The sequence below is a fragment of the Stenella coeruleoalba genome (genome assembly GCF_951394435.1).
Source record: "Stenella coeruleoalba genome assembly, chromosome: X".
Classification (NCBI taxonomy): Eukaryota; Metazoa; Chordata; class Mammalia; order Artiodactyla; family Delphinidae; genus Stenella; species Stenella coeruleoalba.
In genome coordinates, this window is record NC_137152.1 from 6,837,246 (window position 1) to 6,859,868 (window position 22,623).

General features: G+C 48.0%; 1 protein-coding gene across 15 annotated transcripts in view; it reads left to right on the forward strand.

The window, feature by feature from the left end:
• The window catches only part of TBL1X (transducin beta like 1 X-linked), a 271,015-nt gene that overhangs the window by 105,304 nt on the left and 143,088 nt on the right, over nucleotides 1–22,623 (forward strand). For 7 of the 15 annotated variants that reach the window (XR_013825708.1, XM_079910408.1, XM_079910415.1 and 4 more), the window contains one exon: nucleotides 22,087–22,161. The gene's annotated coding sequence lies outside the window, so the exon portion shown is untranslated. Of the gene's footprint in view, nucleotides 1–17,126; nucleotides 17,313–22,086; nucleotides 22,162–22,623 lie in introns of all 15 variants that reach the window. The other 8 variants (XM_079910412.1, XM_079910413.1, XM_079910411.1 and 5 more) reach the window with 2 other exon arrangements.

The window sequence follows — 22,623 nt, forward strand, 5'->3', positions numbered from 1 at the left end:
CACAACTACTGAGGCCGTGGGCCACAACTGTCGAAGCCCGCGTGCCTAGAGCCCGTGCTCCGCAACAAGAGAAGCCACCGCAATGAGAAGCCCGCGCACCGCAATGAAGAGCAGACCCCGCTCGCCGCAACTAGAGAAAGCCCGCGCCCAGCAACGAAGACCCAACGCAGCCAAAAAAATACATGTTCCTAACTCCTACTAATCATCAGGTATTTGCTCAGGCAGGAGCACGAGAACTATGCCTCTTGCTGCCCTGTGGGGTCTGTGAGACTTTCTGGGGAGGTGTCCTGGCTGGGGATCTGGGGGTGCGTGATGTCTGTGGAGATTCTGGCCTGGTTTTCACTCTGCCACACTCGAGGTCACCTGCCCAAGGCCAGGCCTCGCGGAGTCTGCGGGGGGAGGATGGGCACGCCAGCGCGCCTCTCCGGAGAGACTTGGAGAAACTAGTAACCCTCGCACGGTGAACCAGAAATACCCAGCTCGACACAAGTGCCAAGTCAGTGGGTTTGGGTTTGTTTTTTTTGTTTTTTTTTTGACAAGAATAGTTTGAACTTTTATTTCAATATAAAGACTGACCTAACTGGATGTTTTGTTGAGGGCAAATAGCCAGTGGAGCTGGTGTCAGAGGGCAGAAGAACTCAGGTAAAGCCAAGCTTTTTTCCGCTCTTTTCCTCCACTTTGTATTTTGAAAAATTTCAAACCCGTGGAAAACGTAAAGAATACATTCGTCAGTTGTTCACGTTTTGCCGTATTTGGAATGTAAAAACCATTTACATGGTCCAAAAGTTGACCCTCTGTTTGTGTGCTCAGAAGTCCCTTTTCTCTCCTTACGCTTCCACACCATTTTCACTTCACCTGTTCAGTCCATCCTCATGGCTTTCTCCTTCTTTTCTTTGTTCCTTTCTGGATTTCTCTAACGTGTTTAAAAGCCCCCCCTTTAAAGATCTATTGATGATTCTTATATAAACCAAGTGTCACCTTTTTAAGTAGGGGTTGTGACCGATCATTATCAAAGCATGAAAATTCTGAACGTTGATAAAGGCGCTCTGGGGAGTTCCCGTCACGGTGGTCTTAGGCTGTGTGCAGAGCTGAAGGGGTCGGGGCGTTTGTACCTGGAGACCAGTTTCATGAGAACTGTCAATGAAACGTACTTTAACCTGTCAGACACCTGCTCCAGTTGGGTGTGCGTTTCATAACGTCAGAAGCTAACCCGTGGATGCATCCCACTTCAGCGTCACATGTTTTACTGTTTGTTAAGCTTGGTTTGCAGGATTTTTAGTGCTCTTTTTGGAATTATAAGGGTTTCTCCAGTGACGTGGTGAAGAGGTGCACAACTAGGACCATTTGTGATCACTCATCATTCAAATTATGTGTAACACATAAAAGAAGTTATCACAAGCCAGCCACACTGAAAGGCGCAAAGTTATGGGGGTAAGCAGTGTTGTTTATATACAAAATACCACGGCTTTCTCACACTTGAAGGTACCAGTTGTCCCCTGATACAGTTTTCTTAGCACAGACAACACAAAGATAGCATTTTGGGCTCAGAAAGCCCTTCCCCCGGTGGTGTCTCCGCCTGGATTTCCCTTTCTTTCTCTCATCTTTGCCTGTGGCTGCCTGCGCAGCCTCCTGTCCTCCCCAGGCCCTGAGCTGGGCCTGCAGGGTCAGTCCCCAAGCCAAACCCACCCACTGCCTGTCTTTGTGCAGCCTTCCAGCTGAGAATGGTTTTGACATTATTTAACGACTGGGGGGAAAACATCAAAGAGGAATATTTCATGACGCATGAAAATGATAGAAAACTCAAATTTTGAATTCACAAAATTTTGATTTTTGTCAGTGAAAATTTGTTTTCTCTCTTGTTATATAATTTCTACACTGTATTCTCAATTACCAACCTTAAAATATTTCCTGTCTCGCCCTTTCCAGAAAGGTCCACTGACTCCAACTGTACGGAATCAGACCCTCCGAACAGATGCGACAGATCGTGCGTCCCAAGACGTTATAAAAGCCGCCTCAGTTCTTACGCTTTACGAGTAGAAATAAGGGGAGTGGTTTGCTTCCTTCTGGGCCAGGCAGGCCCTCTTGCGAGCGGGAGTTCCGTCGTACCTTGGGCTCACCCTGCAGAATTCGTTTTGTGATGCTGTCCCCTGCCGGTGGTTTTTGCGCATGGGGTGGTACGTGTTGGGGGGTCGGACGTGACTTGGCCACCTCACGGCGTGGACTTAGTCATGTGCACCAGTCAGTTCCCTCTCAGACTTTGGAGAAAAAGAGTACGGGGGCGGCTCCCCTCTACCCAGGTTCTAAAAGTAGTTGTGAAGGAAGCTTTCACTTTATCCAGCCTTCAGTGTGAGGTGGAAGCCTGGAGGGATGGCAGGAACAGATCAAAGAGCTTTTGGAGGATTCAGGGCACGACGGGCAGACGTGGCCCGTTCCCCTACTCCATGCCCACCTGGAGGATCCATCTTAGAAATCACTCAGAGCCCCTTCGCTTCGGATCACAGTTGTTTCTAAGAGGATCCATGGGCCTGGGGTCGCAGAAGTACTCCTCTCTGATCCTGCCCAAGGCTCTGTGCCGTTAGTGGCGGGGGAAGAGTCAGGTAGACAAAAGCGTTGAGAATTCTTAGTGGCGTTCTGGATAAAGGGGAAAATAAAAGCTTTTATGTAGACTCTGTTTCCAGCAATACATTTCATTCTTTGTCCACATGTTGGAGGAAGATAAACACTAATTTAAAGGTAATATTTGTGTAACCTACGAAAATCTCGGTCCAACGAGGGAAAGATGGAATCTGGGTTCATGCAGGACCGTCTCCTGCATTCTCTCCCTGATTACAGGCTTCGGTGTAAGACTAATGAAAGAAAGCAGTTTTGATTTTTGTTACATTCTTCAAAATCATCTCAGTAAAATACTGACTCTTTTTTTTGTGTGGAAAAATGACTTCTAAAAGTTTCCTTTGTAAGAACTTACATTTTGGTCGTTTTAACAGAATGTAGGTCAACAAAGCGTAATGCAGAATTTATTGCATTTTTAAGATCCCCTCCAAGAAAGCTAATTCTCATTGTAATTCATAATAATCTGGGAAAGTAATTGTTCTGGTTTCAAGGACCGTGTATGCTTTGAATAATCTGGCCACACTCCTCCTGGGGACTTTCTGGTAGCTGGGAGCTGTGGTTCTCAACCAGGGGCAACTGTGTCCCCCAGGGAATATCTGGCAATGTCTGGAGACGTTTTTGGTTGTCACAGGTGGAGATTAGGAGGAATGTTCTTGGCTTCTTGTGCGTGGAGGCCAGGGATGCTGCTAGACATCCTACAGTGCGCACAGCAGCTCCCACCCCCAAAATGCCTGGACCCAAATGTTAACAGTGCTGAGGTGGACATGCTGTGGGCTCGAGGGTGTTTTGGGGCCTCGCTTCGTGACTTTTTAAAAAAATATTTATTTATTTATTTGCACTGGGCAGGCAGGCTCCTTAGTTGTGGCTCACAGGCTCCTTAGTTGCAGCACGTGGTCTCCTTACTTGTGGCAGGCAGGGTCCTTAGTTGCGGCTCCCGGGCTCCTTAGTTGTGGATCGCCGGCTCCTTAGTTGAGGCATGCGGGCTCCTTAGTTGTGGCATGCATACTCTTGGTTGCAGCATGCATGTGGGATCTAGTTCCCTGACCAGGGAACGAACCCCGGGCCCCCTGCATTGGGAGTGTGGAGTCTTATCCACTGCTCCACCAGGGAAGTCCCACTTCATGATTTTTTTAACATAAAATATTATATATGCACAGACACATGTGCACAGGCATGCACTCTGTCTCTCACACACATAGACACGCACACACACACAACACTGCCACTGCCACTGCACACAGGATGAGTGCTGTGGGACTGTGCCCTGAAATCTGGTTTTAAAATGAATCCCCAGCATTTCCCCAGGGATTGTAATTTCCTGTGTACTGCTGCGAATATCTCGTTGCTGATGGCGGTGGTAGTGACATTAAGACCGAAGGGCCTCGTTTGTTCTTCCGCTCAAGGGTCCAACGTAGAGTTGAGTTCATGTTTTCAAAATGTCGTTGACAACATTCTGATCTTTACTGTGGCACGTTGCAACAGAATTTTCTTTCGCACACGTAAGTTGGTTATGTCGCACTGTTCTCCTATACAACTTCCTGGTCCAGAAGCAGAGATGGGCAAAGAGAGAGGGGCCCTTATGCAACCATGCAGCTCCCTATAAATACGGAGGAAGAACTGTATGGGCACATGCTAGTTTTTGGAAATGCTGGTGTTCCACAATGTTTGTGGCGAGGACACGGGCCATCTGTCCCTGTTAGCTTGGACCGTGGAGGTTAAGGACGTGGATTCGTGGTGCTCGCGTTTCATAAGCACGTGCTGTGCCAGGTGCTCGGCCGGCTTGGAGGCGTAGAGAACAGGCACGTCGCTCCCCGTGAGAACTTTAGGTCTTCGGAGAGGCGGGCGTGGTGCCAGTGGCCCCCATTGCAGGGGGCAGAGCTGGGATGAGGGTACGGGTGTTGCCGTGTGCCCTGAGAAGGACCTGCTGGACGTGTGGGTGCGAGGCCCTTAGGTGAGGGAGCAGGGCAGGTGTGTGAGGCCCCGAGTGGGCAGGGCCACGTCCCGCAAAGCTGGGCCCAGCTTGCCCAGGGGGCCTCGACTGTGCCTCCGTTTGGGGCTGTGAATCTCGTGGTTCAATTTCTCTTGGCTACGAGGTCACATGTTTCTGGTTTGGGTGTTTTAGGAAATAGAGTGGAGGCATTTAGGGACTGGGCTGACCCCCTAGTCTTTGAGGAAGGAAGATGCCATGGCCTTTCTGTGCAGTGGACGAGGGACCGGTCTAGGGCTCTGCTGCCGCGTAGCTGTGTGATCTTGTGAAAATCATCTGGCCTCGGTCTGTTTATCTGTGATTTGGGGATTGTCGTCCGTGTGAGGATTAGACTGGGAAAGAGTCTAGAGTTGAGTAGGAGTTGGTGTGCCTTCCAAGGCAGGCTCCCGTGAGTAGCAGCGGGCTGGGCTCGCCTCCACTTCTGGGACTCAGGATTGCTGCAGCCCGAACCGTGAAGTGCGCAAGACGGAGCCCATCTATGCCGCTCCCTTGACCACAGCTCTGTACAGACGGTGAGGTGGAGGCCAGAGGCCTCCAGAAACAGGCAGACGTGTGGATTGGCCTAAAGCAAAGCAAGGCTGCTACTACCACCGGTCAGCGTTGTGAAAATGAACACTGCTGTTTCCAATCTCTGTTCCTGCCGCCACGCCTTACTCTTGTGTCATGTCTCATAGACTCCAGGTTCTTTTCCCATTTCTCAAGTTGGTCCTTGGTACTTGAGGTAGGCAGAGCCATGGCCCTCGAAGGACGTCCCAGGCCTGATGCTGGAGCCTGTGAACGTGTGACCTCACACGGCAAAAAGGACTTTGCAAATGTGATTCCAGGGTCTCCAGGTGGGGCCGTGATTCTCCTGAGCCCAGAGTCGCCGTCACCACAGAGGAACGTCAGAGTGGACGAGGGGGGTCAGCATCAGAGAGGGGATGTGTCCAGTGAGGCACAGGTTGGAGTGATGTGGGCCCATCTGCCCAGGAAGGCGGGCGGGCTCCAGAGGCTGCACAGGGTCAGGACCCAGCCTCTCCCCTCCCTGGTGCGTCTAGAAGGAGCACAGCCCCGTGACCCACTGTTGACACCTGACCTCCAGAGTGTAACACAGTCAGGCTGTGTTGCTTAAAGCTGCTGAGTGTGTGGTCATTTGCTGCACCAGCCATAGCAAACTGAGATAGGGGACACACCCGTCTAGGTGCTACAGTCAGGAGTTTCATACGCAGGGTCGAAGGGGTTCAGCTAGCAAGCGGTAGGAGGTCGGGGTCCGGCTAGCAAGCGGTAGGAGGTCGGGGTCCGGCTAGCAAGCGGTAGGAGGTCGGGGTCCAGGCCTTTGCTTCCTCCTCTCGCGCTGAGAAACAGCCTGGCGGCGTTTGCTGTCGCCGTTTTCCTTGATCTTGACTCTGCCCAGTGGGACGTGTGCTGCCAAGATTGACCAGATGTGACCATGTTCTTTTGCAGAACCTGGGAAAAATAATAGCCCTACAAAATTCTGATTTTATAATGATGGTTCAGTCCGACATAGAAGAGTTCTTTCACAGAAATGAGCTGACATCAGAGTGTGTGAGTTCCATACGTCCTTTTTTTTTTTTTTTCTTTTTAAAGCAGTGCTGAAATTTACACCATCTGGAAGAAGCCCAACGACAGGTTTATTAGCTACTGGGCAATTTAAAAATATATACTTTACTGTCATTCTTGAAGCTTTTGTCACTTGTGACACCAGAAAATTGAATTTCTTAATCCACTTATATTGAATTTAAAATCCACTTAAACTAGGGCTTCAGGTGTTAGGATGCTTGAGTCCTAATAAGCAGATACCCTAGTGAGTTTCGTCTTCTGGATTCTGTTGTGACCATAAGAAGAAATGTTTTACGTGTTCAGTTTTCATCACAAACCGGCTGAAAATCATGTTATGTATAAATAAGAGTTGATTCAATAAACCTTACTGTTCAGGTGTAATTTGAATGAGAAAGCCTGTCTGCAGGCCTCTTACCAACTTAAATTATGCAAATTAGGCATTTGATATTCGAGGCAGTGAGCTTATTTAAATCCTTTGTAACAGAGCAAATGGAGCATTTTCATTTTTTAAAAAAATTGGAAGTTGTCTCTGGATTCTTGATTGTGTGATAACAGTGCACCTGTATATTTTGTTGTACATTTGCGCACGTACACATAGGCAATCTTTGCTTGAAGGATCTCAGAAGGGTTTTTTTTAAAAAACGGCTTTATTGAGGCATACTTGACATACCGAAATCCACCTGTTGTCATGTTCAATTCAGTGATTTTTAGTAAATTTACAGAGTTGTGCAGACATCACCACAATTCAATTTTAGAACATTTATCACCTAAAAAGAATCCCTCTGTCCGTTGGCACTACTCCCCTACCCATGAAGCCCCTGGCAGCACAAGCTGTTTTGCGTCTCTGTGGATTTGCCTGTTCTGGACATTTCAAACAAGTGGAATCATATAATGTGTATCTTTTGTGTCTGAACTTTCATTTAGTATACTGCTTTCTTAAATTTATTTATTTATTTTTGGCTGCACTGGGTCTTTGTTGCTGCGCACGGGCTCTCTCTAGTTGCGGCGAACGGGGGCTACTCTTCGTTGCGGCGCGCGGGCTTCTCGTTGTGGTGGCTTCTCGTTGCGGAGCACGGGCTCTAGGCGTGTGGGCTTCAGTAGTTGTGGCACGTGGGCTCAGTAGTTGTGGCGCACGGGCTCCATTGCTCCCGCGGCATGTGGGATCTTCCCGGACCAGGGCTCGAACCTGTGTCCCCTGCATCGGCAGGCGGATTCTTAACCACTGCGCCACCCGGGGAGTCCTTAGTAAACTGCTTTCAGAGTTTATTCATGTGGTTGCGTGAATCAGTACTTCACTCTTTTTTTTATTGTTGAATGGTATTTTGTTGTTACGAATGTACCACATTTTGCTTATTCACTCATCAGTTGATGGGTGTGTGGGCCGTTTCCACTTTTTGGCTATTATGAATGAGCTGCTGTGAACATTGTTTATAGGTTTTTGTGTAGACGTATGTTTTCACTTCTCTTACGTATATTTCTCAGAGTGGAATTGCCGGGCCATATGGCCACTCCGTGTGTAACTTTCTGAGGAACAGCCAGACGGTTCTCCAAAGTGGCTGTGTCGTTTTCCGTTTCTACCCACGACATGTGAGCGTTCCAGTTTCTCTACATCCTCACCAGCACTTGTCATCATCTCTCAAAGAACTTCCTGAACCTCAGTTATAAGGCCCACAGTGTCGCTTGCTGAGTAGGAAATGAGGGCTTTTCATTGCCTGCTTTAAAGGTCCCGAGTTCCTTGAAGAAAGGAGCCGAGCGGATCTTCGTAGGTAATGAGCATCTCATAAAGCTTGGTCTGAGCACATGGGAGAGTAAAGGAATTAACGAGTGATGCCCAACAGAGGAAGAAACGGTGGGCACTGACACCCCCCCCCACCCGCCCCGAGGCCGCAGAGACTCGGGGCTCGGGCACAGAGGATGAGTCAGGACGGGCGAGTCCATTCCCAGAGCCCCGCCTGCTGCAAGACTCGCTTGGACTCTGAAGGGACGGGCTGAGGGGTGAAGCATCGGGAAGGAGAGCGCAGGTTTTCAGAACAGAATCCTCATCGGGGAATAGACGGCACGGCCATAGGACACGAAACCTGGCACTGCAGGGGCCACAGGGAGTTGGGGCCAGGTGCTGAGGAAGTGAGGCCCCGACAGGGATGCGGTGAGGGAGCCCCCCTGGAGAGGCATGACACTTAAGGAGGTGCTCACCCTCGGGGTCCCCACTCACCTCCCCCTCATGCCACCCGGAGTGACAGAAGTCCTCCCTGCAGCCAGCATTGGTGCTGCAGCTTCTCGAGCAGCTATAGAGACCACACGTGGATCGCACCGTACGTTCCCTGACGCCCAGATTATAATCCCTCTTAAACGGATTATAGTACGCAGGGAACTGGTATTCGGCAAGCAGAAGGCGTATTTGTTTCCTGTGGTTCCTGGAACAAATGACCACAAACGTAGTGGCTTCAGATGACTTACATTCAGTACTTCACAGTTCTGGAGGTCACAAGTCCAGCACGGGTCTCGCTGGACTAAAATTGAGGTGTCTGCAGGGACACTTATTTTCTGGAGGCTCTGGGGGAAATGTTTGTCGTGTTTTGTTTTCTGTTGCCTTTGCCAGCTTCCAGAAGCCGCCTGTGTTCCTTGGCCCCTGGCCCCTTACTCCCTCTTCAAAGCCAGCCATGGCCGAGTCTCACATTGCATTGCTTGGACACTGGCTGTCCTGAAACCCTCTTCCCCACTAAAAGGACTCCCCTGATTACTTTGGGCCACCTGTATAATCCAGGATAACTTTTTTTTGTAGGGTTAGATTAGCGACCTGGATTCCATCTGCACAGTTAATTTCCCCCGCTCCGAGGAACCTGCCATATTCACAGGTTCTGGGGCTTAGTATGGGCACAACTGGGGTGCGGAGGGGTGACTCTGCTACCGTAGAGGGCATCGGTTACGGTAGTTTAACAGCTTATTCTTGACGTGGTGTTAGTCCCTGCCTCCTGCTTTTCTGGCTGTGTAGGAACCAGGGCTTCAGTCAGGAGCTGCAAGGTGTGGGTTGGGTGTTTTCCGGAGCAGTGCTGTCATCCATTACGTATTTCCGGAGCAGTGCTGTCATCCATTACGTATTTCCGGAGCAGTGCTGTCAGCCATTACGTATTTCCGGAGCAGTGCTGTCATCCATTACGTATTTCCGGAGCAGTGCTGTCAGCCATTACGTATTTCCGGAGCAGTGCTGTCATCCATTACGTATTTCCGGAGCAGTGCTGTCATCCATTACGTGTTTAGGAAGATTTATGTGCGGCTTTGCAGGGGAAAAGACGAGGCAGGGGGAAGTTGTACGCACTCATCCCGAGGCTGATTGGGGAGTGGTAGTGGACGTGGAGAGAGGTGACGTTTAGGGATGCTCTGTGCATAAAACTTGGGGCCCGATTGATGGGTTGTTGGGAGGGGGTCAGAAAAGGTCAAGGGATGAGTCCAAGGTGAGAGCAGCAAAGCTCTGGGCCTGGATGTGAAGGGTGACAATTGGTGAGGCATAGGACATAGTCAAGAGAGACTGGGAGAAGATGGACACTTACATTTGAAGTAGTGACCTTTGGGGACTGGACAGGGACCCAGGTTGAGACTGAAGCAGGCAGAGGAAATACTGCCTTGGAAGAAGAGAGCTTTGGCGCTCCCTGCGAAGAGGGCCACCGTGTTAGCTGACCTTACAAGAGAACAGAGCTGCAGGAAAAAGAAATTCAAGGGTGGGGTGTTGGGGAAATGCCTACCTTTAGTGGATTGAGGATGAAGAAGAAGCAGAGAAATGATCTGAGAAAGAGATTGACTCATACGACGCGTGTTTATTGAGTGGCTCCTAGTTGCCAGGCGTGGGTGAACTAAAAGCAGAGGCAGGTCCTGCCCTCGTGGAGCCTGCAGTCCAGCTGGATTGCTCTGGACCCATTCACTTGGATAACTGTGGCCATTACGTGAGCCAGTGGAGGAGAGGGTTACGGAAACAGCAATGCCAGGTGTCCCCGAGGAGCGGGAAGGATGAGGCCTGGTCCTTACACTTGCTGGCTGTGTGGAAGGAGTGGATTATTTCAGGACAGCAGAGTAGGAAGCTTCCTCTTACAGTTCACATGGTTCCGACCGAGGGTCGTTTCCACCAGCTCCGCTGTGTTAGGAGCTCCAGGTTTAGTAACTTTCCTTTTCTTGATGCAGAAACCCATGTCTGGGACCTTCGCGTTCCTAGCTTGTTGTTCTGAAACCTAGGCCATCTTGGTTGTTGACTCGAGCGGCCGTATAATTTATTGTCCAAATTGGGGCACTTCTGAGAGGGAAAGGCAGCACTGTTAATAATTACCTTGGGACAACGGGGATCAACCAGGATCGTCTCCAGCAGAAAGACAGATGAATACGTTGCTGTCCCGAAATAAAGGTCATGGCTAGCTCGTGATGTTTTTCCTGAAGTTCTCAACTCGAATTTGTGGAAAAGTTTTAATGCCACATATTTTGTAATTATTTCTCAGGAAGCCTGGAGATTTGTTCACACACATACCAGGCATGGTTCACGTGTCCTGTGTGGTGCTATTCTGCAAATACCTTTAGACCCTATTGTGATTAACAGAAACATAAACAATTTCAAAGGCACCTTGGAATTTACTGCCATTATGTACTCTTGCTATTAGGTGTTTTCCCTTAAACATCAGGTAATAAATTGCAGCTTTGTTTTTTAATTTTTAAAAGATTTTTGGCTGCACTGGGTCTTGTTGCTGTGTGCGGGCTTTCTCTAGTTGCGGCGGGCTTTCTCTAGTTGTGGCGAGCAGGGGCTACTCTTCGTTGCGGTGCGCGGGCTTCTCACTGCGGTGGCTTCTCTTGTTGCGGAGCACGGGCTCTAGGCGCGCGGGCTTCAGTAGTTGTGGCACGCGGGCTCAGTAGTTGCGGCTCACAGGCCCTAGAGCGCAGGCTCAGTAGTTGGCGCACGGGCTTAGTTGCTCTGCAGCATGTGGGATCTTCCCGGACCAGGGCTCGAACCCGTGTCCCCTACATTGGCAGGCGGATTCTTAACCACTGCACCACCAGGGAAGCCCCAGCTTTCTTTTCTTTAGTGTAGGTGGTTCACAAAAGTTTTTGACACTTAAAAAATGGTTCTCCTTGTTTTATTGGGGCATCGCTTACAATACCAAGCAGTTGAACGCAGTGGTGAGAATCACAGTATGATCCAGCCCATACAGTCGGTTACTAGGCAACCATTAGAAACAATACTGTAGAAGTGGTATATTTATTGGCACCGAAATGTGTTTACAATATACTGTCATGTGTTTCTGTGACCCCAGGAGACCCGCCACCCAGTTGGGACTTGGAACACTTCTAAGACGTAGCTTTGGAGTAAGCTGGGCTGTGCGGAGACCTACATGCTGCTACCATACTGTTATCCACTTGTAAATTCGATTTACTGAGCTGTGCTTTGGTGCTGTGTGGTTGTCTAACACCGAGGGTTATTGTAAAAGTGACCCAATGGAAATCTGGTGGACAGCATTTACTGAGGGTAGAGTAGTACCAAGTCCACAGTTTCCTCTCTGGGACCCGTGGGAGAAATTTTACATGTGCAGCAAACTCTAGAGGCTGTGTTTTTGGTATCTGTGTCTCCTTCATTTTTTGGATACTGTGAGTCAGGCATCTAATTATATTTGTTTCTTTGAATCGATGTCTAGGAAACTCAGAGTCTGATTTATAGAGTTCCCTTCCAACTGATGTAACGTTGTGTCTGACGGCAAACTTTGGGTCCTGTCCTCACCTTTCTCAGCTTGGTCTCATTTTTTCGTGCCATTATCTTCTGTTTGCCCTAATTGACCCAGTTCATTATGTTATTTTTGCTATGTTGTGCGTGTGTGTGTGTTTGGGACCCACCTCCAATCTTCTTCTTCTTTTCTTTTCCCAGGTGGGAAATGAGGTATTTTAGTGACTGAGAGAGTGCGGTGTCTTCTTGGAAGTTGTTGGCTTACAGTGGCCTTTGAATTCTGATGCGCCAGCAGCATCTTACTTTAATGCGGCTGCTTCCTGCTGAAGTCCATCGGGGCAAAGTGTATGTCTAAATTTAGTGTGATGAGGACAGTGTCAGAAGCAGCTGCTGAGCAGACCCCAGTTAAACTGTTGAGGCCTTTCAGGCATGAAAATTAAAGTTCTTTAGAAACCAGTCTATGAAAGGAAGACTCGTAACAATGAACAAAAGTCCTGAATCATTTAATTTTACTGGGGGAGAAAAGCCATTAAAAAATAAATTCCTGGGCTTAAAGGTACATTGAATGGAGCGGAAAAGAAATTCTTTTTCTATCTCCACCAGAGTGGTAGAGCACTTTCCGCTAAACTCCATTGAAAACTGGGCCTCAGAGCCTTGATTATGCTTCATAACTTTAGCTGAAAAGCAGGAAATGAAATCAAGGTTATTGAAGTAAAAGTTCTTCTGGGTCTCCCGCTAAACGAGTGTAAAGAATTAGTGCAGGAAGAATAGCTACTTCGCGATTTTATGAGAAGGAAAGATTTGGAGTGACTCTTCTGGATCATTTCAGGGCCTTGGCTACTCCCCGGTAATAACAGCCAGTGGTAATGGCCTCTGATTAAGGGCTCTGATGGGCCAGGAGCTGTGCTGTGTATTTTACAATCAGGGTCTCTCCTCCTCCCGACAGTCGTGTAACGTAGGCGCCCTTCGTCCGGTTTTTACAGGGAGAGCGAAGTACGAGGCTCACAGGCTCTTGTCTGGGGCCACACGTATACTTGGTGACGAGGCTGTAAGCTCATTCCGGAATGTGTGGACCACGGTGGTGAAAGGAGTTTTATCCAATACTTAGTGGTGTTCTGTTTGTGCCAGGGAGGGTTCTCTGTCCTTTCTGTGCGTGTGCATGGTGGGGGCCGCCCCTAACGTTGTTGTGAGGGTTCAGTCAGTTACCTGGAGCTGGAGGCGTGGGGAAGCCTGGCCCGAGGATGCATACAGCCGGCCAGGGGTGGGTTGTCCCAGCCCTTCTGGTCGCAGTTCCCCAGCTCGTAGTTGCCAGGCCAAGTGCATCCTGGGTAGAATAACAGGACATGTCCGTATCCCAGCCAGAAGAGCTGCTAAGGCCGAGCTGCATCTCAGTTCTCACTTTCACTATGGGACCCCAGGGGTGTGCGTGGAAGAAATGCCCCTGGCAGCAAGGCGTGGATCCAGTGGGGAGCCTGCAGACAGGGTGAGAAGGACAGGTGACTTGTAGATGCTACCGGCGATACGGTTCTCAGGGTTGAACGCCTGCGTTCTCTCAAAGGCGCAAGGCTGGAGAATGTGAAACCAGTTAGGAGAGCTTGTTAACAGCCGGGGCAGAAGATTGGGGGTCGGGGGTGAGGCACGGCAGGGCCAGACAGAGTCTGTGGGGTGCGTGCGGCAGCTGTAGACAGACTGGAGACGTGTTTGTGAGCTGAACTGCCTGAGCTGGCTGGTGATGGAGAAACCCTCCGTTTCAGCCCCAGGTGTGGCCACCTGAAACGTCTCCAGATGTCACCAGACATCTCTTGGAGACCGCAGTCTTCCCCAGCTGGGAGCCACTGGTCTAAAGACTTGGGGGCAGGACTGACCCTCAGTGCAAACTGAAACAGAATTCCTAGTGACCCAACACCTCCCAGTCGTTAATTTGACAAATAAAAAAAATTTTTTCCCCACTTTTGGAAAAGGCTGGGGTTTAAGTCACTTTGAGGGCATCTTGTTTCCAAAGGGGGAAGGATCAGAGAGTTGCATAGTTTTGGTCTCTGCCTTATGAGGCTTCTTGAGCGTCTTTCAGTATGGTGAAGCTCTAGTGTATTTGTGTGAGAGTGTTGGGTGTTTTGGTTTTAGTTTTAAATTTTTATTTTTACCTAGGACATCTTTCTGATCTCCTAAATAGGGAGGTTGACACTTGAAGGAGCACTTTGGTTTGTGAATAGCAAGATGTGTTTGTGTGCCTGTTTGTGTGTGTGTGTGCGTGTGTTTTAATACTCTGTTCTCGCGTCAGCTGAGCATTGCCATTGGTGTCCTAGATTTTGAGGTATTTAGGTAAGCACAGAGTTGAATTTAATTGTTTTCCCAAAGGGATTTGCTTGCTGTGTTGTTAAATGAAATTGAGGACGGTACACTTGCCCTTTCCAGGTGAGGGTTGGGGGAGTAGGATGTGTTTGCACATCATAGAAACTGAAACCTGAACACCAGGACCATATGGCGTTCAGAAACTTCTGTGATAATTTCAGTGAATAAATAACGTGCTTGACAATTACATTTAAAAGTACGCTTAGTGCTCATTGCAGAATGTGGAGAGAGTGCTTTGGGAGTTGAGGACGAGATTCACTGGCATTCTTTCCTACCCCATGGCACCCTCATTGTGTCATCTATAGACCAGAAATTGATGTGTCACCTGAAGATTACATTGATAGTTTGGTGTTATATCTGCGGGGAGAGATTCAGATTGCTGTTAGTTGACAACTTGCTGAATAAGAAAGATCATGCTTTCCTAATACTTTATTTATTTTTTAATAAATTTATTTATTTATTTATTTTTGGCTGCGTTGGGTCTTTGTTGCTGCACGCGGGCTTCTCATTGCGGTGGCTTCTCTCGCTGCGGACAGAGCACGGGCTCTAGAGCGCAGGCTTAAGTAGTTGTGGCTCGCGGGCTCTAGAGAGCAGCCTCGGTAGGTGTGGCGCAGGGGCTTAGTTGCTCCGTGGCGTGGGCATCTTCCTGGACCAGGGCTCGAACCCGTGTCCCCTGCGTTGGCAGGCGGATTCTTAACCGCTGCGCCACCAGGGAAGTCCCTATCCTAATACTTCAATGTATCATCTTTAAACGTTGTGATTCTTTTTCTCTCACTAAATAAAATTTCATGCCACTGAATAAAATTTAACGCTTACAAACAAATATTGTGCGACTGATACCTTATTAAAGTTTTTGTGGTTTTTTCCCGTTGATGCTAGCTCTGGATGGATTATATAAGTGTAAGCCCAATTGGGTCATGTTACGTTACCTCTCTCATACCAGATTTTCATGTGACAGGACCTGTCTTGGTCTTTGTATATGGGATTTATTTGGCATATCGTGGTGTGAGTTGGGAAAGTGCTTTTCATTCGTCACGTGTGACATGTGTATGGTTGAGTCTGCTGTGGTGGGGCGATGGGCAAATGACACACATGTCCGTATATATGTGCTCATACACGTCAGCGCACGCTCACAATCCTGATTTTGCCAATTCTACAAGCGTTAAGTGCTTGTTAGTGTCGTAACGCTTTAAAGAAGAAATCAAGTTTATATGTGTCTCGGTGAGTGTCGCTTTTTCTCCTCATTTGAATAACTCACACTTTGACGCTGAACTTGTAAGACCTGCAAGCATAATAAAATGTCATTTTGCAGGAATGAATGGATATTAAATGACTTACCTGAAGAGTATATGAAGAAAATATGTTTCCCCATTGATTCTTAAATTAAAAATGAATGATGTTTCCTGAATATTTATTTCCCTACACCTACAGTGCTACGTTTGTTTTTCTTCAAAGTTTAAAAACGAAGAGTGACTTCCTTTGGTTGTGATCGTGCTGTTTGCCTTGAAGGCACAGCTGTGGCATGCAGGCTGTGTTCTGTACTCAGCCGTGATAAAGTGGTTCTCAGGGAGTCTGATGAAACCAGAGGCTAGTTGGCTTTGTGGCAGGTGCACAGGACTTGTGCAGTTTGGTTTTGTGCTGTTTTCTCTCGGTTGTTGCTAACAGATAGGTGACAGTTTACGATATTTGTGACATTTGTTGAATGAGTAAGCGAATGGATGAATGCACAGAGAAGGCCTTGCGTGCTGTTCTAGTTTCTATCCCCTGGAGCATCCGCTGTGCAGAAGCAGTGTTTCTTGCCGAAGCATACGTGGAGAGCCGTGGTCTACACCCAGGCGTGATGGGGTGAGGGCTCCCCGACTGCCGTCGTGAGGTGGCATTCAGAGAAGTTGCCATTAGCAGCCTGCCAGTTGTCTTGTGTTTTGTTATTTTTTATGTCTCACTGCTATTTACTGCTGTGATGTTGTGAGTACGGTACAAATTTCTGTTTTGTGAGGGACCTTCCTATCTCACCTCAGATGAAAGAGGGCCCTGGGTTGCCCTGTTTACACACTGGGTGTAATAAAATCCAGTCTTGGGTGCGGAGGGCTGCTCCTGCTTGTGTGATAGCATTCTGAAAGGTCCTCACGTTCTTAACGAGGAAGGAGGCCCTAAGGAATTAAATCACAGAACCTTATATTGGAAATAGTAACGGCGGGGATTTGGAAATTGCCCTCAGGTTTTTCTTCTGAACTCGTGTCTAACGTCATCTCGGGGTGGGTGCTGTCGGCACTGATGTTCCATCGCTGTCTTTTCTTCCTCTGTGTCGTAGTCTTTAGATCTGTGCTGTCACGTATGGTAGCCACTGGCCACATGTGGCTCTTTAAATTAAATGAATTAAAATTAAATTCAGTGTAAAAGTCAGGCCCTCAGTCGTACTGGCCACATTTCAACTGCTCAGTAGTCACACGTGGCTAAATGAAGACCTTTCTAGACAATGAAGGTACAGTGCGGAAAGCTTTATCAGATGGGAGATGGTTAGCTAGATTTTTGCCTAACAGGTATTCCAGGAAAGAGAGGGAGGGGAAAATACCTCAAGTCTGAAGAAGAGAAATTTCAAACCAAGTGACTAGAACAGTGAATAAAAATTCAGCCCATCAAAAAAATTACTACATGAAGGCTCATCATCGTGTCATTTTAGAAAATCAGGGATAAAGGCAGTATCTAAGCACTTTCTGGATTTAAAAAAAAGTCATAGGAAGGATTTTGAATCAGAATGACATCATATTTCTTAAGTTAGAAAACAGACTGAGCTTAGAATTCTATGAAAATTTATTTTCACTCAATTTTGAAGTCATTCCCTCCCTGGTTGTTAATTAAGAGTAGCATAAAGTGGTTTTCCATGTTCAGGCTATCAGTATAATTTAGCTCTCATACATCACTTCTCAGGAAGCTACTAGAGAATGGGTCCCATCAGAACGAGAGAGTAATCCAAGAAAGGGGAAGATTTGGGGTCCCGGAAACAGAAGGAGGCGGAAGGAATTCTCAGGATGCTGGTGTGATCTCGGGGCATCTGCTCTGAGCCGACCCACCTCTGACAAGTACAGACTGGAGCAGAGACCAGAGGAAGGTCTGGTGTGTATACATTTGGGGAGAGGGGGGTGGGGGTGAGGGCAGGATAGACATGGAACTGACAGATTATCCGAGTTAAAAATTGAAAGGTTGTGGAGGGTGTTGGAGGAATTATCAAAGAAAATAAAAACAGAGGCAACTAATAATCCCAGGAAAATGTAAGAGTTGCATAAGAAAGGAATCATAATCACACTGTACTGCTTGCTCAGCGGTGCCGATTCCATTGTCAAAATAATACGTGTGCCGTCTAGATTTAACCCCCCAAATGTTATACTGTTGGGGAAACGTGGGAGGGTAAGTCCAGGATTGGTGATCGGAATTTAAAAAACCAAAATTCCTCTTCCATGTGTGAGAAAATCAAGTTAAGTGGTATCTGATGTTGATAGGATACATTATAAGCAGCTTACTTAGAAACATGGGAGTCCGTACTAGGCAGCACTGCCAACAACAGAAGCAGTTCTAAGGTTTGAAAGTGGTTGCTCTGTGAAGTAGCATTGAGGATAGCTGGTGCTGGAAAGCTTGCAGTGAAAAAGGAGGAGTCTTTCGCCTCCCCTGTGTACGTGTATCACTTTGAAAAGAATAAAAATGGTTTGGAAAATGAAAGTATACAGTATACATACCTTGGGCAGAATTACAGAAATTTTAGTACGGTTCAGGTTCGGGGTTCTCAACCTTGGTGATACTGACATTTGATCCAAATCATTCTTTGCGGAGGGGGCGCTACGCTGCGTGCTGTGGGATGTTTCGCAGCCCCCCTGGCCTCACCAGATGCCAGTAGCATTCTTCCCCGGAGTCCTGGCAACTAAAAATGTTTCCACACGTTGCCCGGTGTCCCAGGGTTGGGGCAGGGGGGCGAAATCAGCGCCATTTGAGAAGCACTGATTTAAAGGATTTAAAATCTGGTATGGAATGAATCATCTCAATATATGAAAACACTGGTCAGCACAGTATGGGTAATGCAGGAAACAGCAGCTTCATCACGAAGAACTTGAACCCCATACGGAGCAAATGAAGTGCTTTGGAATTCTCTGGTACGGTGAACCGCTGCAGCCCACCCGTGCCTTTGGGACCAGAATGTGTCTTAGCCCCTGGCTCTTGGCCCAGTTAATTCAGGGCTCAGTGAGAAAAAGAAAAGGAGTCAGGAGGAAACCGCGGCTCCTCTGTCATGCACCGTGGCTTCGGAAAACATACTTTAGATTTTTCACATTATTTTCAGGATGATACAACTGAATTTCTCCGGAGTGGAAATGTTAATCATTATGGCAACTTTGGGGGAAAAAATGCGCGCTTTGGATACATTTCTCTGCTCAGTTGGCTGCAGGACGAGATACATTCCTCCTATCTCCCCCCTCCCCTCCCCTCTTCCCTCCCCCACCAGTTCTTTTGCAAGTTCTTGGTTCAGTTCCTTGCAAGGTGTTTTCCCTTAGAATTTACAAAGGAAGTCAACAGGAAAATGATTCCTCAGGTTTTTTTTTTTTTTGATGTGGATGAAACCTCATAAATAATTTAATACCCTCATTTCAGAGCTGAGGAATCTCTGGTTCAGAGAGTTTCTTATAATTAATTAGGAGCAAAGTGAGGCCTGTAACTCTGCTCTTTTTTTTTTTTTTAAACGTTTTCAGTTAAACAAATAAAATGCACGTTCACGGTAATGCTGTGGAAGGAAGGCAGAACAGGGCAGTGAAATGGATCCGGCCTCTGGCATGTTTTGTCAGCACTTGCATACAGTTCAGGGTTCTGAGCGTGATCTGCCAGGAGCGTGTGCCCTTCCTTGTCAGCTTAGATGAAATGAAACAAAAGAAAAGAAGCCAGAAGCTCATGAGGGCCTCCTTAATTCCAATTCCTGATGGTCCAGACGGAGCCCCTGCGGGGGGGGTAGGGGGTCTAGGATGATGCAGAAGCAAGTCAGAAAGGGAGGGCTCTGGTCCTCCAGTCTCCCCGCTTTTGTTGGGGGCAGTCCTGGAGCCAGGATGCACAACCACTGCAGCTGTCCTTACACTGGTGGCCCAAAGAGTGACGTTGGTCCAGAGTGCTCGGGCGGCTCCTTCCTCCCTCTGCTGGATTGAGGCAGCCGCATTCTCTCCACGGACCGGCCCTCCGGTACTCTTGTTTGCTGTCAGCATCCTCATTCCTAAGTACCACGATAGCAAGAGCATCCCCCGGCCGGTATTTTGGGAAACCTCCGTACCTTCCTCTTGCTCCCGTTCGTTGCCTCCAGTACCACTCAAGCAGTAGCCCCTTTCTCTTCTACGTTGCCTGACTTCTTGCGCCAACAAGTGCCACCTCCTCCGTGAAGCCTCTCTAGATTTCTTCCATGTGGAGAAGACGGCGTGCCTGAGTCCTGGTCATCCTGTCAGCCGCAGTCGTCCTTGTACGCCATCTCAGTAGCAGTTATTTGCTAGTCTTTGCCTGATTTTTGAGAGACGGCTGTCACTAGAAGCCAAGGACACCACACTATTTTGGATTTCCTCCTACTTTGCTGTACTCTCCTCTGTCTCATTGGCCTGGTCCTTCTTAGGGTTCAGTGGTCAGTATATATAATATATATATAATCGACTATATTATATATATAGTCGATTATATAATATATAGTCGATTATATCACATATATAATCGACTATATATATTACCTATATGGTCGACTATATATATAACATATATAGTCAATTATATATATTATATATATAGTCGATTATATATATATAATCTATTCTTTTTCAGATTCTTTTCCATTATAGGTTATTACAAGATATTGAATATAGTTCCCTGTGCTCTACAGTAGGTCCTTGTTCTTTATTTCATATATGGTAGTGTGTGTCTGTTAATCCCAAACTCCTAATTTATCCCTCCCCCCTTCTCCCTTGGGTAACTGTAAGTTTATTTTCTATGTCTGCGAGTCTGTCTCTGTTTTGTAAGTAAGTTCATTTATATCATTTATTTATTTTTTATTTATTTGTTTTTATTTACTTATTTTTGCTGTGCTGCACGGCTTGTGGGATCTTAGTTCCCTGACCAGGGATTGAACCCAGGCCCTCGGCAGTGAAAGCTCTGAGTCCTAACCACTGGACTGCCAGGGAATTCCCTGTATCCGTTTTTTAGATGCCACATGTAAGTGATAGCGTATGATACGTGTCTTCCTCAGTCTGACTTACTTCACTCAGCATGGTCATCTTGAGACCAGTGGTTCTCACAGGGGCGAGTATGCCCTCCAGGGGACACGGGCAGTGTGGGTCAGTTTTGGTTGTCACCTCTTGGGAGGATGGGGGACTCCTATCGGTGTCTAGTGGGAAGAGCCTGGGCTGCTGTCCAGGATCCTGCAGCGTAGAGGATGGCCCCACCGCAGACACAGCGGTCTCATCTAAGCGCCAGCAGTGCCGAGGATGAGAAGTCCTGCATCCGATGCTCCCATCCAGGCCCACGGCTTCAGAGGTCGTGGTTACTGCCGGACTTAACTCTGTGACTGTGACCTCTCCCACTTGCTGAGACCTGTGTGTTTAACCACCTAGTTAACAGCCTGCTTGGAGAGCTGATGGGCAGTTTCAAAGTTCACACCTTAAAAGACTCTTGATTTCTCTTCTGCTCAGCCTTCGTGCCTCCTGGGCAACGGCCCCACCTTCCAGGTTTTGCTCAAGCTCTGAACCTAGAAGCTGTCCTTGCTTCTTCCGTCCCCTCCCCAGCACACCTCCGCCCTACCGGTGCGTCCTCGGGTCACACCTCCAGACACCTCAGACGCTGTGCGTCCCTCTCCGTCTTGTCTCTCATCCTCCCCGCCTGCTTTGTGAGCCACTGTGTTCCTCTGCTGAGCAAGAGATTCTCTGGGTTTTGTTCTAAGAACGATGGGAGCCCCTGAAGGGTTGTTAAGTAGAAAGATGGTCATATTTTCTTTTCTCGTTCAGTCTGGCGCTGGGTGAAGGGAGGTCAAGAAGAAAGGATCAGACTCCTTTCCAAGGGCTGCAGAGTCCTCTGTGATCCAGGACCTGCGATCACTCACTTCTGCTGCCCAGTGCACTGGCCTTCCTCCCTGGCTCCCAGTCGCCAAGGTCGATCTCGCCACGGGACATTTGCACTTGCTGGCCACTGTCGCTCCCATTCAAGGGCTCCCTCCTCATAGAGCTCCATCCCAGGCCCCAGTGTAAACTCAGCTCCTTGTCTGCTGGTCACTTGTCTCCCACAACCAGTTTGAGCGTCATCACTTCTCTCCTGTTAAACGGTCTCGTTCTGAGTTTTCTGACGAGTTTACTGTCACTGATCTCCCCTCACTGAGATTCCCCCTATCCCCCCTTTTCACTGTCCAGCCGGGTAAGTGTCACATGACGGCAGACCTCAGGTGTCCCGGAAACCGGGGCAGCCCTGAGCAGCGCTTCCGCTTTCCACAGGACCGGGCGTGTCGTTCTCAGTAAGCACGTGCTGAGTTGCGTTGAATCTAGAAATACCTGTGTTGTCACTTAGCGTGTTTTAGGATGCTAGAGAAAACTGAGAGATGGGGTAGATGTTTCAGTTACTGGAACTCCCTGCTGATGTGATCACAGTCGGTTCTCAGATAGTGAGATGTTTGAACACATTTGTGTGTGTGGACAGTCACATCATGTGCTTTACATAGAGACGTAAGCCTGCAGTTCACCTACGGTGGTTGTCTACCATCTGACGCTGTTATTATTTCAGCTTCCTCAGACCTCCTCTTTCAGAAGTCTGCCTGCTTCGGGAACGGTCGAGAATGTATTCGAGATGTCTTCGTTGATATGTTTTGCCTGACTTTGGGTATTTTTTTCATTGACAGGTAACTGAAGACAGAAAACAGGCCTAAAAAATAAACCCTCGAAGGAAGAAGGGATTTGCCTACGTTTGGCTCTGAGTAAGTGGAATTGTAACATGGATTCTTTCTTATTCCGTAATGAATATCCTGTCAACCGCTCCACGTTTTCTGGGCTTAAAAATTAACTATTACTGTATGGCTGTGCGTACCGGAAACAGGGATTTCCCAGGATTTCTTGTAAGAGGAGATTTGGTGACCAGAACATGCTTTCTGTCTGCGTCGGCACTTCGCAGCAAGCTCCTATTTTATTTAGCTCCTGGAAGTCAGAGATTTTAGGAGAGAGAAAGGGAGATGGTTGTTAAAGTGCGTGTGCTTTCGAGGGAGGCGTCGTCGCGGCTGTGTTTTCCCATGTGCATTTCAGGTACGGATTTTTCCAAAGATGGCTGATTTACAATAAACAGAGTTTTTTGACTCTCTTTCGCCTTTCACAGGCTCCCTTTGTCTTGCATGTGCCTCTCAGAATGTGTTTGGAAAATGACAGGCATCCACTGCTTGTGGACC